Below are 11,315 nucleotides of genomic sequence, written 5' to 3' on the forward strand. Positions count from 1 at the left end.
GTTTTCTTGTGAGTTTAAGAAAAAAAAAAAGCACCTAACAATTTCTAGCCATGTGAGCTCTGACGTTTCTCCTTCAGGATGACAACTAAAAAGTCACTCACCATCTGGTTCTACAAGAATAAAGTCATTAGCCACAGCAGTCCCTTACCCCAACACGCCCTGACAGGAGATCAGGAATGGGGCACTCTCTGCTCTGGGAAAACTGACAGGTCAATTTTCCCAGAGCAGAGAGTGCCCCATTCCTGATCTCCTGTCAGGGCGTGTTGGGGTAAGGGACTGCTGTGGCTAATGACTTTATTCTTGTAGAACCAGATGGTGAGTGACTTTTTAGTTGTCATCCTGAAGGAGAAACGTCAGAGCTCACATGGCTAGAAATTGTTAGGTGCTTTTTTTTCTTTTCTTAAACTCACAATAAAACTCAAGCGTTAAAAATACATAGATTCCAGGGGTCAGCTCTTCTAGGGTTAATAAAGTTATTTTACTATATTTCATTGAAGAAATCACTCACGAAGTCTTAGACTTGGCGTTGCGTGGCTTGTGTGATCTCAGTTCCCTCACCGGGGATTGAATCGGGACCACGGCAGTGAGAGTGCCGGATCGTAACCACTAGGCCAGTAGGAAACTTCCTTTTGTTTTTTTTTTCAATAGGCAGAAAAATCTATTCCCTTCTAACTACTTAATAGTGATTTTGTCTATTTTGATTAGAACTTAAAGTCAGTTCAGTGGACTCAGACCACACCCCATGTAGCCCTACAAAACCATAGACAGTAACCCTTTGGCATCTTAAGTGGAATAAGGGTCCTTTGTCATCTCACTGTCCTCTGTCTGCTTATTTCATTGGTTCCTAAATATCATGTTCACGTGCAGCCTTCACTTTCTTTAATGGGTGCTTTCAGACAAATCATTGTAAGCACCCTAAGGTTTGCCCTTGTATCTTTGGTACATTTGGAACAGTTCATTTGTCCAGATTTATATTTCTCTCCAGTTGTATAAGTGAGTTTGATCCAATAGGGTTATTGAGAGTGTTGAGTTAATTTTTTTTTCTATTCTTTGGCTGCGCCACAGGGCATGCGAGATCTTAGTTCCCCGACCAGGGATCGAACCTGTGCCCCCAGAAGTGGAAACTCGGTGTCTTAACTACTGGACTGCCAGGGAAGTCCCTAAATTTTAAAGAATTTACACAGTGGCTAGTCCATTAGTAGCAAGCAATAAAATTCAGTTCTTACTTTTTAATATCACGATTATTATTAACCAGATAAGATCAGGATCTTTTGGAATCGTCTAATTCCCTTCCTTTAATTCTAGTTTTCTTAAAGTACCCTTCTCATTGCCTGAATGGATTTATCACCTAGACAGATGCTCAGCAAGACTGATCTTGCTGATCCTCCCAGACAGGGTTAGTGTTCTAGCAACTGGGGTTCTGGTTGCCAGTCACTTGTGAGCTGGTGGGTGTGACTTCTTCCTGCTCTCCTCAAAACTGATCATTCATGGATTAAATGAAAGAAACATGAGGAAGCTGGTCTTGCGAAGCTGAAGGCCGTCAACTGACCCAGGACTTGGTCTTTTCTGAGCTTCTGGCAGAAGCAACCATGTTCCTCTCTTTCTGTTTTTCACTTTGGCCTCATCCTTCTCCTCTGACGTAGCCTCGTCCCCAACTGTGCTGCACTGAAGTTAGCTAACTTAGAATCTGGCATTGTGTCAGGGGGAAATCACTTCCCTTCTTTCACATTCATGACATTCAGACTCACATTTGTTTTCTTTATGCCCACAAGACAGCTGTCGACTTTTACTTTCTAGGACAGTTGCAGTGATAAACAAAAAATTTTAAGTTTGTAAATGATAGAGTCTGGAGCCACTCCAGTTACCTCCCTTTATTGTTCTTACCTCATCATGAATTAGAACTAATGCAGGAGCAGCGAGACAAATCTGGTCCAATAAGTCACTAAGTGAATATAAGTTACAAAAACTTTAAATGAAACATTACACACAAGTAAAGGAAAGAAGGCGATTTCTCTCTGACCTAATCCTGGGCCTCGCTGCCCTGCATTCTCAGAGGGAGACAGAGGCAGAGGAAGGGAGAAGCCCACTGGCATCAACTGACTGAATGAACAACTGAACCTCACTGGTTTCTGTGACATAAGCTTTAATGAGAGACAACACCATCGCTGAATTCTCTGGCCCCAGCTCAGAAACTTTGAGCGTAACAGGTGTTGACTAGTTTTAGGAAAAGAGTTGAATAATAAAATTTGTATTTGGCAAAATAAAAATTATGTGTCTACTGAGGATAAAATAATTAGAATTGGGTAACTCCTCCACCACCTTAGAGAAAACACACTTTTGCTCTCAGCATCTGAGGGCTGCTGACACTTCTGATACCTGAGACATTGGTCAGGAGGGGAGGAGGTCACCACTGAGGACTAGGGTCCTTCACACAAACACTCCAGGGGCAAGGCTGAGGGTCCTGGAAGATGAATTATTTTCCCAACAAATAAACAAGCCCCTCCACAGATAGGAGATCGTAAAGTCCTCGGGATATGTGAGCCTGCCCTCAGGGTGGGAGTCCAGGTTAGGAAGGGGACTCTGTCACTCTAGAGGACAGGGTGTGACTAGATGTGATCTCTCCCTTGTGACTGAGGTGCTGCTGGGGAAATACAACTGTCTTGGAATTAGGATCTCCACACCCATGTTCTCCTGAAAAGAACCAGGATTCCGGTGGGGGTATTGGCCCAGCCTGTTGAAGACTATAGGTCTCCAGTAAGAAAATGGTGGAAAGAAAGGACAATATCTATAATAGTCCTCACCTCGTGGTCCCCTGAAGCATGACCACATGGACATGAAGCAACATGTTCTAGAAGGAAAGGAAACATGGGAGAAGCTCATGGACTCATAATAATCAGCCTCTTCTCTAAATCAAACACTAAACAAAACCCATCTTTTGTTTCAAAGAGCTTATGCCAGAGTGATCTGGTAAATCCCTAAGCAAATACAGAAACCATAGGGCTGAGAGAGCCTGCCTTCCTATGTAAAGTAAGAGGTAAAAATGGAACCTAAGATCAGGGCAAAAAATTTGTTCCTGGAACAGAGAAGACCAACATTTATGCATGAAAGAGATATAGAATGTGCGTATTTACAAACCTTCATCTCTTCTGACTTTAAGACGAAAACCTTTCTCATTTGATTCATAAATATCCATTTGGATGGGCACATCTGAAATTACTGGGAAAATTAAACTTCTTACAAAATTAATAGTTTACAATGATGACATCTTCATAGACCATACTGAGAAGATATGTGAAAATCAAAAAAAGGAAGTAAAAGTGTATAGAAATGTTTAGAAAATGAAAATTACTGTGTTCCCTATTTAATGGCCTTGCTTAGAAAGAATGTCATCAGAGAACCTACCCTCAAGGCTCCCCCAGACGCCCGTCTCAGCCAGGCCAGCAGCAGCCTCATTTGCCCCATGGCCTTTGTGCTCTCTCTACTGACCGCCCTGGTGATGTTCAGCTATGGCCCTGGTGGATCTCTGGGCTGCGACCTGTCCCAGAACCACGTGTGGATTAGCAAGAAGAACTTCATGCTTCTGGGCCAGATGCGGAGAATCTCCCTCGTTTCTGTCTGAAGGACAGAAAAGACTTCGGTTTCCCCCAGGACATGATGGATGACAGCCAGCTCCCGAAGGCCCAGGCCACCTCTGTCCTCCACGAGATGCTCCAGCAGACCTTCCGCCTCTTCCACACAGAGCGCTCCCCTGCCGCCTGGGACACCTCCCTCCTGGACAAACTCCGCACTGGACTCCATCAGCAGCTGGAGGACCTGGACGCCTGCTTGGTGCAGGCGATGGGAGATGAAGAAACTGCCCTGGGAGTGACAGGCCCTACACTGGCCGTGAAGAGGTACTTCCAGGGAATCCACCTCTACCTGAAAGAGAAGAAATACAGTGACTGTGCCTGGGAAATTGTCAGAGTGGAAATCATGAGATCCTTGTCTTCATCGACCAACTTGCAAGAAAGGATAAGAATTATGGATGGAGACCTGGGGTCACCTTGAAATGGTTCTCATTGACTAAGATGCCCTATCACCCTTGCACACATGTCTTTAGTCATTTCAGAAGGCTCTTATTTCAATTTTAATCACAGAATTTATTGTATGAATTCAGCAAATACTTTGTCAGTAGTAATAAGCAAGTATATGTTAAAATTATTCAGCTTCAGGGCATCAGTCCCTAAGCAATGACTACCCTGTTATTTATTTATTCTGTTTATTTATTTATGTATTTTATTTCTATATTTTCATATAAATATATTTATACTTACATTGTATTAAAATTTAGAAAATATTCACCTTTCCATTTCATTAAATTTGCATGGTTTTTTATTTATTAAATTCTTATGAGAGAAAACTTCTTGAGTGTTTTAAGTTCTGAAACCTACATTCTTATTTTTTTTCTATGTAAATTTATTTCAGACTAGTATTTGTCCATTTTGTCCTTTGGAACAGTCCTACCACTTTCATTTCAGGAAATGCTTGTCAAAAGGTGGAATTCCACGGAATTGAGGGAAGTCCTGGAAATTATGGAGAATGGTTAGTCCTGATGTCAGAGGTGTAACTGATTTATACCACCAGGAAAGAGTGGTCGGTGCAAATACCTGTGGGAAGGAGTCATGTGCTCGAGGGAAGCTGGTGACATATGCTGTTGACTGGCCAATCCTGGCACCTTCCTCCCACCTTCTCCTGGTCCTGCTTTACTGAACCATTCACCCCTTATACATACCTTCAGACCCTACAACTCACTGACCAGCCACACAGCTGCTCTGGTTCTGTGCAGGTTTCCAGCTTCAAGGTTTCTGTTAGAGTGAAAGTCATAGGAAGAGAGCACAAGGGAAAGGAGAGTTCTAGGACTTTCAAAACCTCTGAGAAGGAACCAGGGTTCATGACACTGGATCCCAGCTCTGCTATTAATAGCATTGTGACCTTGACAAATAACACAAACACTAAGCTCACTAGTTTCCTCATCTTTAATATGGGGACAATAGTAGTAATTTTCATAGGATTATTCTCAGGATTCAATGAGTAAATATACACAAGAGGCACAAAAGTGTGTCTGTCTAAAATAATCAGGACTGTTAGAGTCACAGAGTGGCTACATTCGGGGAGGAGAAGAAGAGCTGCTCTGAGGTAGCAACTGGAAGACAAAATAAGAAACATGCTAGGTCCTGGGCAAAATCTATTACGTTTAACTTGGGTGCTAGTTTCACAGTGTATTCAGTGTGTGAAATTTCCCTGTGCTGTATGTTGAAGATACTTGCAATTTCTGTGTATTATACTTCTTTTTTAAAAATAAATTCATTTGTTTATTTACATTTTATTTTTGGCTGCTTTGGGTCTTCGTTGCGGCGACTGGGGGCTACTCTTCCTTGCCGTGCGCAGGCTTCTCATTGCGGTGGCTTCTCTCGTCACGAAGCATGGACTCTAGGCACGCAGGCTTCAGTAGTTGTGGCACACAGGCTTAGTTGCTCCGCGGCATGTGGGATCTTCCCGGACCACGGCTTGAACTCGTGTCCCCTGCATTGGCAGGCTGATTCTTAACCACTCTACCAGCAGGGAAGTCCTTGTGTATTATACTTCTGAAAGATTTTCTGGGAATTAGTAAAAATTCTTTGACAAATAAGAATCAGTAGAAAATACTTGGATCTCCTTTAAAAATGAATAATATGGAAATAACAGAGACCTCAAATAATGTAAAAAGTCACAAACATTTTTCATTAATAATATTTGTTGCTTCTTTAGTATGAGAAAGGCACAAAATAGCTTCTGAACTCTTTCACTTTTGGGGCTTTCAGCAGCAACACAGAATCAGGAAGAAAAAAGCAGGAGCTATGAAAGGTAAGGTTCTGCTCTCTAATCCTGGGCTCTCCCGGGTTTGATCTTAGTTCTCTTCTCCATACAGTCCCAGGTCTATAATTGCTGGCAATGTCACCTCCTAGAGCCTGTACTCTCAGAAAATAATGGCCCCCCAGAGGAGAGACTCAGAGCTAGAAAGCAAAGAAGTCAGGACCTGGGACACTTCTAACCCATGCTCTGCTCGTCCATGTGAAAGCTGGGCCATGGCACTTACCCATCAAGTGACAGTGTGAGACGTGGTGGAACAATGACTGTTTTGGTAGCAAAAGTTTGGGTAATGACTCAGACAACCTAACCTCCCTAAGTTTCATAGTCTGTGTCTGGGAGAGTCCCAGGATTGTTGTGATGATTGCCTGGGGCAATGCGTGTGAAAAAGCTTTGAAATGACACCGCTCTACACACATGGACCCTACTATTAATGTCAATGAACCTCTGACCTCGAATTCTAGTTCCTGGGCATTAATCTTGAAAGAATCTCTTCCCAGTAGAACAGTCTACTCAGCATGTTCCACTCTCTCTTTGCTTCCACTCTCGCTAGACACACCCAGGCTCCTATTTTTGGTTTGCAGAGCTCACCTGAAAGGCACTCATGTGACACCAGCCCCACCCTCTCTTCAGAAAGGTGATTCATATCTTCTGTCATCTCAGGCATCCCTCTTGCTAGCTGGCCCTGTGGAATTCCAGGGTCCTAGTCCAGCAAGAGGTTGACACTAGGGAGTCCCATTGGGAACAGAATATGGAAGGAAGCCTTGGGGTAAGGCATCTTCTGAAAACAAAATGGTCTCTCTCAAAAACAGCAGAGTTCATTCTTCACAAGTAAATTGTTTCTTCTAAAAAAGAGTGTTTTCTTTAGTCTCTGCTGCATTTGGGGGAAGGAAGCAGTAGTCCAGGAACTGGGTTTAGAGGAAAGAAGGGTTCTCCAGTTCTGATTGAGAGCTGACTTTGAGTGTTTGAGGCAGAGGAAGGTTAGGGAGGGAGTCTGACAGTGGCCTTGCACACCCTCTACCATCTCAGCCGCCTTCATTTGTGTCATGATGAATACAGCCCTTCACAAAGCAAATACAAAAGCATAGGAACTTGACAAATGCTGAGGGGCTTTAAAAATTGAGAAAATCCATTAAAGAACGAGTCTCAGGAACTGGACTTCCCAGTCCTTCCCCTTCTCCATCATGATAACTGATCTGTAAACAGCCTTGGGTTGGAATGTTTGGAGTTACACAGGCACATAGATTCCCAAAATGTCCCAATTAGCCTCTAGGAACAGAGACAAGAAAACTTCACATATTCCCCAAACAGCACTGGATATTTGGCATTCCTGAGGTCTCAAGTTCAGAAGGAAATGGAACAAAACAGAGGACCCACAAATATTTTGATGGAGAGTAACTTGCATCTAACTCCAAGGCCTTCTTGCGTCTGATGAAGGCTGGGCAAAGCAGCTCAGCTCCCCCAGTTCTCAATTTAGCCTTAATGAAAGTGTACAGCTGAGGACTTTCGCCTTTCCTTTCTCATGGGACAGGCTCTGGAGCAGCAGGGATGCAGAACTCCTGGCCATGTTTGTGGTTGAGCAAGCAGGGACAAGAGGAGCCCAAAGGGGAGGCAGAGCGGTATAGGGTCTTAGCAAAGCTGGGAGTGGAACAGCATAGTCTTATCAGGCTTAGGAAAGAGATCTCCATCTACATCAGGTACCGTAGCACTCAGCTCACTCTCCAGCTACACTTCTTATTCCCACCCAGTAACCTGCACACTGTTAGGGACATCATTGGTCCTCAGAGTTGTTAATAAAAGTGATAAGTGTAATAAGCTTAACATAGTTGTGTCAGTAAAACTGTTTGAAAATGACAGTCTTGCTGCATCTTCTCTTGTGGGTTACTCTTGTCTTCTCAGGCGACCAGTAAATTTGTTAGCTCGGCATCTCCTTAGTCTTCCTTCGGCTTCATGCATGATTTCGGGCAATTGTTTTCTTTTTCCTATAGTACAGTTTTCTCAGCTTTAGAATAGGGATAATGAGACTACTATAGTCCATTCAACATACCATCGCATGTTATATGCTCTATATCATGAGAACATAACAAGTCATAAAGTTATCTTAAGTGAGCAGATTATTTTAAGCACCAGGGACATATTAAACATAGCAATGATAGTTGTTATTGTGACAGGTATGCACAAGGGAGTAAAAGCCATTATTTCATGTCCACTCAAAAGATACATATTGTTTTAAGATATTTTTGATGTGGACCAGTTTTAAAGTCTTTATTGAATTTGTTACAATATTGCTTCTGTTTTTTTTTATGTTTTGGTTTTTTGGCCCTGAGGCATGTGGGATCTTAGCTCCCCAACGAGGCATCGAATTCACACCCCCTGCATTGGAAGGAGAAGTCTTAACCACTGGACCGCCAGGGAAGTCCCCAAAAGATATTGATATAATGCCATATTTGTGCCTTACTGACCTCACAATTTTGTTATGCAAAAATTCTACCTCTGTGAATTCAAATAGGATCATCTTTGTAAGTATTGTGCAAAGCATACAAACACATTTTTAAATTCTACTAGCAAATGCAATATTCCACAGATGTACCAAACACTAGATTACAAATACCTATGGATCTCTAGTGGGCATCAAAACATAATGCAGTCAGTGCATTGGCACAGAAGATATTTACCAATATTAAGTAGAAAGTAATATATTAAGTTTAAATTTACACCATGCTGAAATTAAAAGCATTTTGATGCAGATTACAAATTTTTATGCAACTTATCCATATAAAATGACATTTTGAAGTAGTGAATAAAACTCTCCAATGAAAACCACTGATTATATATACAAAGCTGAATGCTTAATCTATGAAGCCTTAAGGGTCTTCTAAGACCCTTGCTTAAAACAAATGAGAGGAAAAAATATCTTGAAAATTGAGATTAATTTCTTAAGATACTTACTAGGTCATAAGATATTGCCAATAAGCTACATCTTACTGAGGTTAGAGATCAACGTGAAGCAGCCTTGGCTGACATGTCCGAAGCATCAGATACTTGTTATTATACCCGCCATTTGAAAGTCTGACGCTCATCTGGTCTCCGTGTCACCACCATCCTCTGCTTTTCTGCCCCTCCTTCTCTCCTTCCTTTGTTGACTCCACACTCTCATCTTAGGGAATTGGTGTTCCTCAAAGATCTATGCTAGTCCCGCACTTCATCCTCTCTGCACATATAGTCTCAACCTCCCAAATACTTCCAAACGTCCTCTCTATGACTGTTGACTTCCATATGCATGTCTCTACCCAGGGTCACATCTCCAAACAAATGTCATTAGCTCCAAACCCTCATATTTACCTGCTACCCTAGATGATCTCCATACATGGCCAAACTTGACCATCATGCAATTACCTGGCAAACGCCTGCAGGCCCCTGGGATGCCAGCTTACCAACTGCTCTTGCAGAAGCTTTCCCTGATCCATGCAAGCCCACATACTCCCAAGAACCTGTACTTTCCCTGTCACAGCATTAGCATTCCTTTCGTTGAACACCTAGTTACCCATATCCCCACCAGACTGCAAGCTCTGTGACAGCGGGCAATGTGTCTACTATTTTCATTGCACCTGGCACCCACCACAGTGCCAACAATAAAAGGGATAGTCACACTTCTTTGTTGAAGTTTAAATTCCATGACTCTATAATATATTTCACAGTTGATTGAAACAGAATCAGCAACCATTAGACATGCTTTCTCCAAGAAAGAACAAGTAAAAGAGAATAGCTCCAGCTGCTATAACCTGTTATAATGCCTTGTGCATCTCCTTCATAACCTAGAAAGGGTTTCAAGCTAATTTTTTACTCTTTAAGGCCTGTCTTCTCTGACAGAGTGCTCCATTAAGAAAGTAATATCTTTGTCTTATCTACCAATATATTAAAAAACACAAGTAAAATCCTGAAAGCAGAGATACTTCAAATATTTTAAGAACCAATGAAATGAATAAAACGATTTACGTTCCTTTTGGATTTTAGGCAGATTAAAGGTTTAAGGACACTCTGATTTTCTTGAAGAGTATGAATTAAACCTAACACTTAAAATATACCTTTTGCACCCCCAAAGCAAAGGAAAACAAGACACAAAGCTGACCATATCATAATATGAAGAATAAATGTGGAAAATATAAAAATCATCATAGAGAAATACATTCTAATTATTACAAATTAAAAATAAATTTTCTCCCCATTCAAAAGTATTGTTTCCACTTACGGTTGAAAAACAATGTGCTGAGATGACTCGATGCATTTACAAGTGAATCAGAAGAAAAGTCATTGAACTGAGTGAATATTGACGCGCTAGAGGCCACCTCTAAGCAGAGAAGACTCCATTGTAGAAGATTGGTCCAGGTCTCCTTTTCCCACTCCTGGGTTCTCTGAGGTTGAAATACAGGGAAAGCACACTCTGATTTTCACGCCTTAACTTCCACTCTCATATTGTCCTGGGCACAGCGGCTGTGGACTTTCTTTTCAGATCGAGCCTGGTCCTTTGGAAGTTCTTCAAAGTCAGGCTGGAGTCCTCATTGCCCAGCAGGGTCTTTTCCTCTCCATCTCCTGCACCAAACCAGCCTCCAGATCTGCCCACTGTTGATCAAGCCCACTGAGGAATTTCAGCTGTTTGTGCTGAAGACGATGGAGAAGTGCTGTATCGTCTCATGGAGAATGAGGCGGCCTGAGCGTTTTGGAACTGGCTGTCAGCCAGCTGGTGCTGATGGAACCTGAAAACCTTCTTGTCCTTCAGGCAGGAAAACAAAGAAGATTCTCCCTGTGAGGGGCAGGACTGTGAGGGTCTCCTGCTTTGGCAGGCTGTGGTTCTGGGCCAGGTGACAGCTAAGGGTGCACACAGAGCTGGAGAACATCATCCTGGGTGTCCTCAGTGAGGAGGGTGGCAGGCCCCGGTGAGCCTGGTGATGCAGGTGTCTGGCTGTGGGAGCCTGTATCCAGCTGCTCTGAGTACCTGCCTGCAAATGAGATTCTTAAATAAGCCATTTGGGCAACATGGAATGTCACAACTTCAATTCTTTTATTACACTGGACATTAAACACACTCCTGGAACATGAAAGAGTATCAGTCCAATAGGATGTATTCATCTAATGAGACCCAAGGTTGAAATAAAAACCTGAGTCTCAATATATCTCTTTTTCAGTTCTAATACGAATACTTAGAGGTTTGACCCTGTACTCTATTTTGCCACTTCTTAAATTGCACCAAAATACAACTAGCCTCACCTCTCTGCATTCTCCTCTAAAGGGACTCATACATTAGATTTAAATTCTTCCACATTTCTTTACAGGACCATAGCTCACAGTTTCTGACAGTTTACAGATAATGGTGACATAAAAATGAACAGCAAGGGTGAATCCATGCAGTTCTCTTCATTCTGTCACCAGAA

General features: G+C 42.4%; 1 pseudogene; it reads left to right on the forward strand.

The window, feature by feature from the left end:
- Positions 1–589: 589 nt before the first annotated feature.
- LOC116755465 lies at positions 590–4,047 on the forward strand (annotated as a pseudogene).
- Positions 4,048–11,315: the final 7,268 nt, after the last annotated feature.

Source organism: Phocoena sinus, chromosome 6 (genome assembly GCF_008692025.1).
Source record: "Phocoena sinus isolate mPhoSin1 chromosome 6, mPhoSin1.pri, whole genome shotgun sequence".
Classification (NCBI taxonomy): domain Eukaryota; kingdom Metazoa; phylum Chordata; class Mammalia; order Artiodactyla; family Phocoenidae; genus Phocoena; species Phocoena sinus.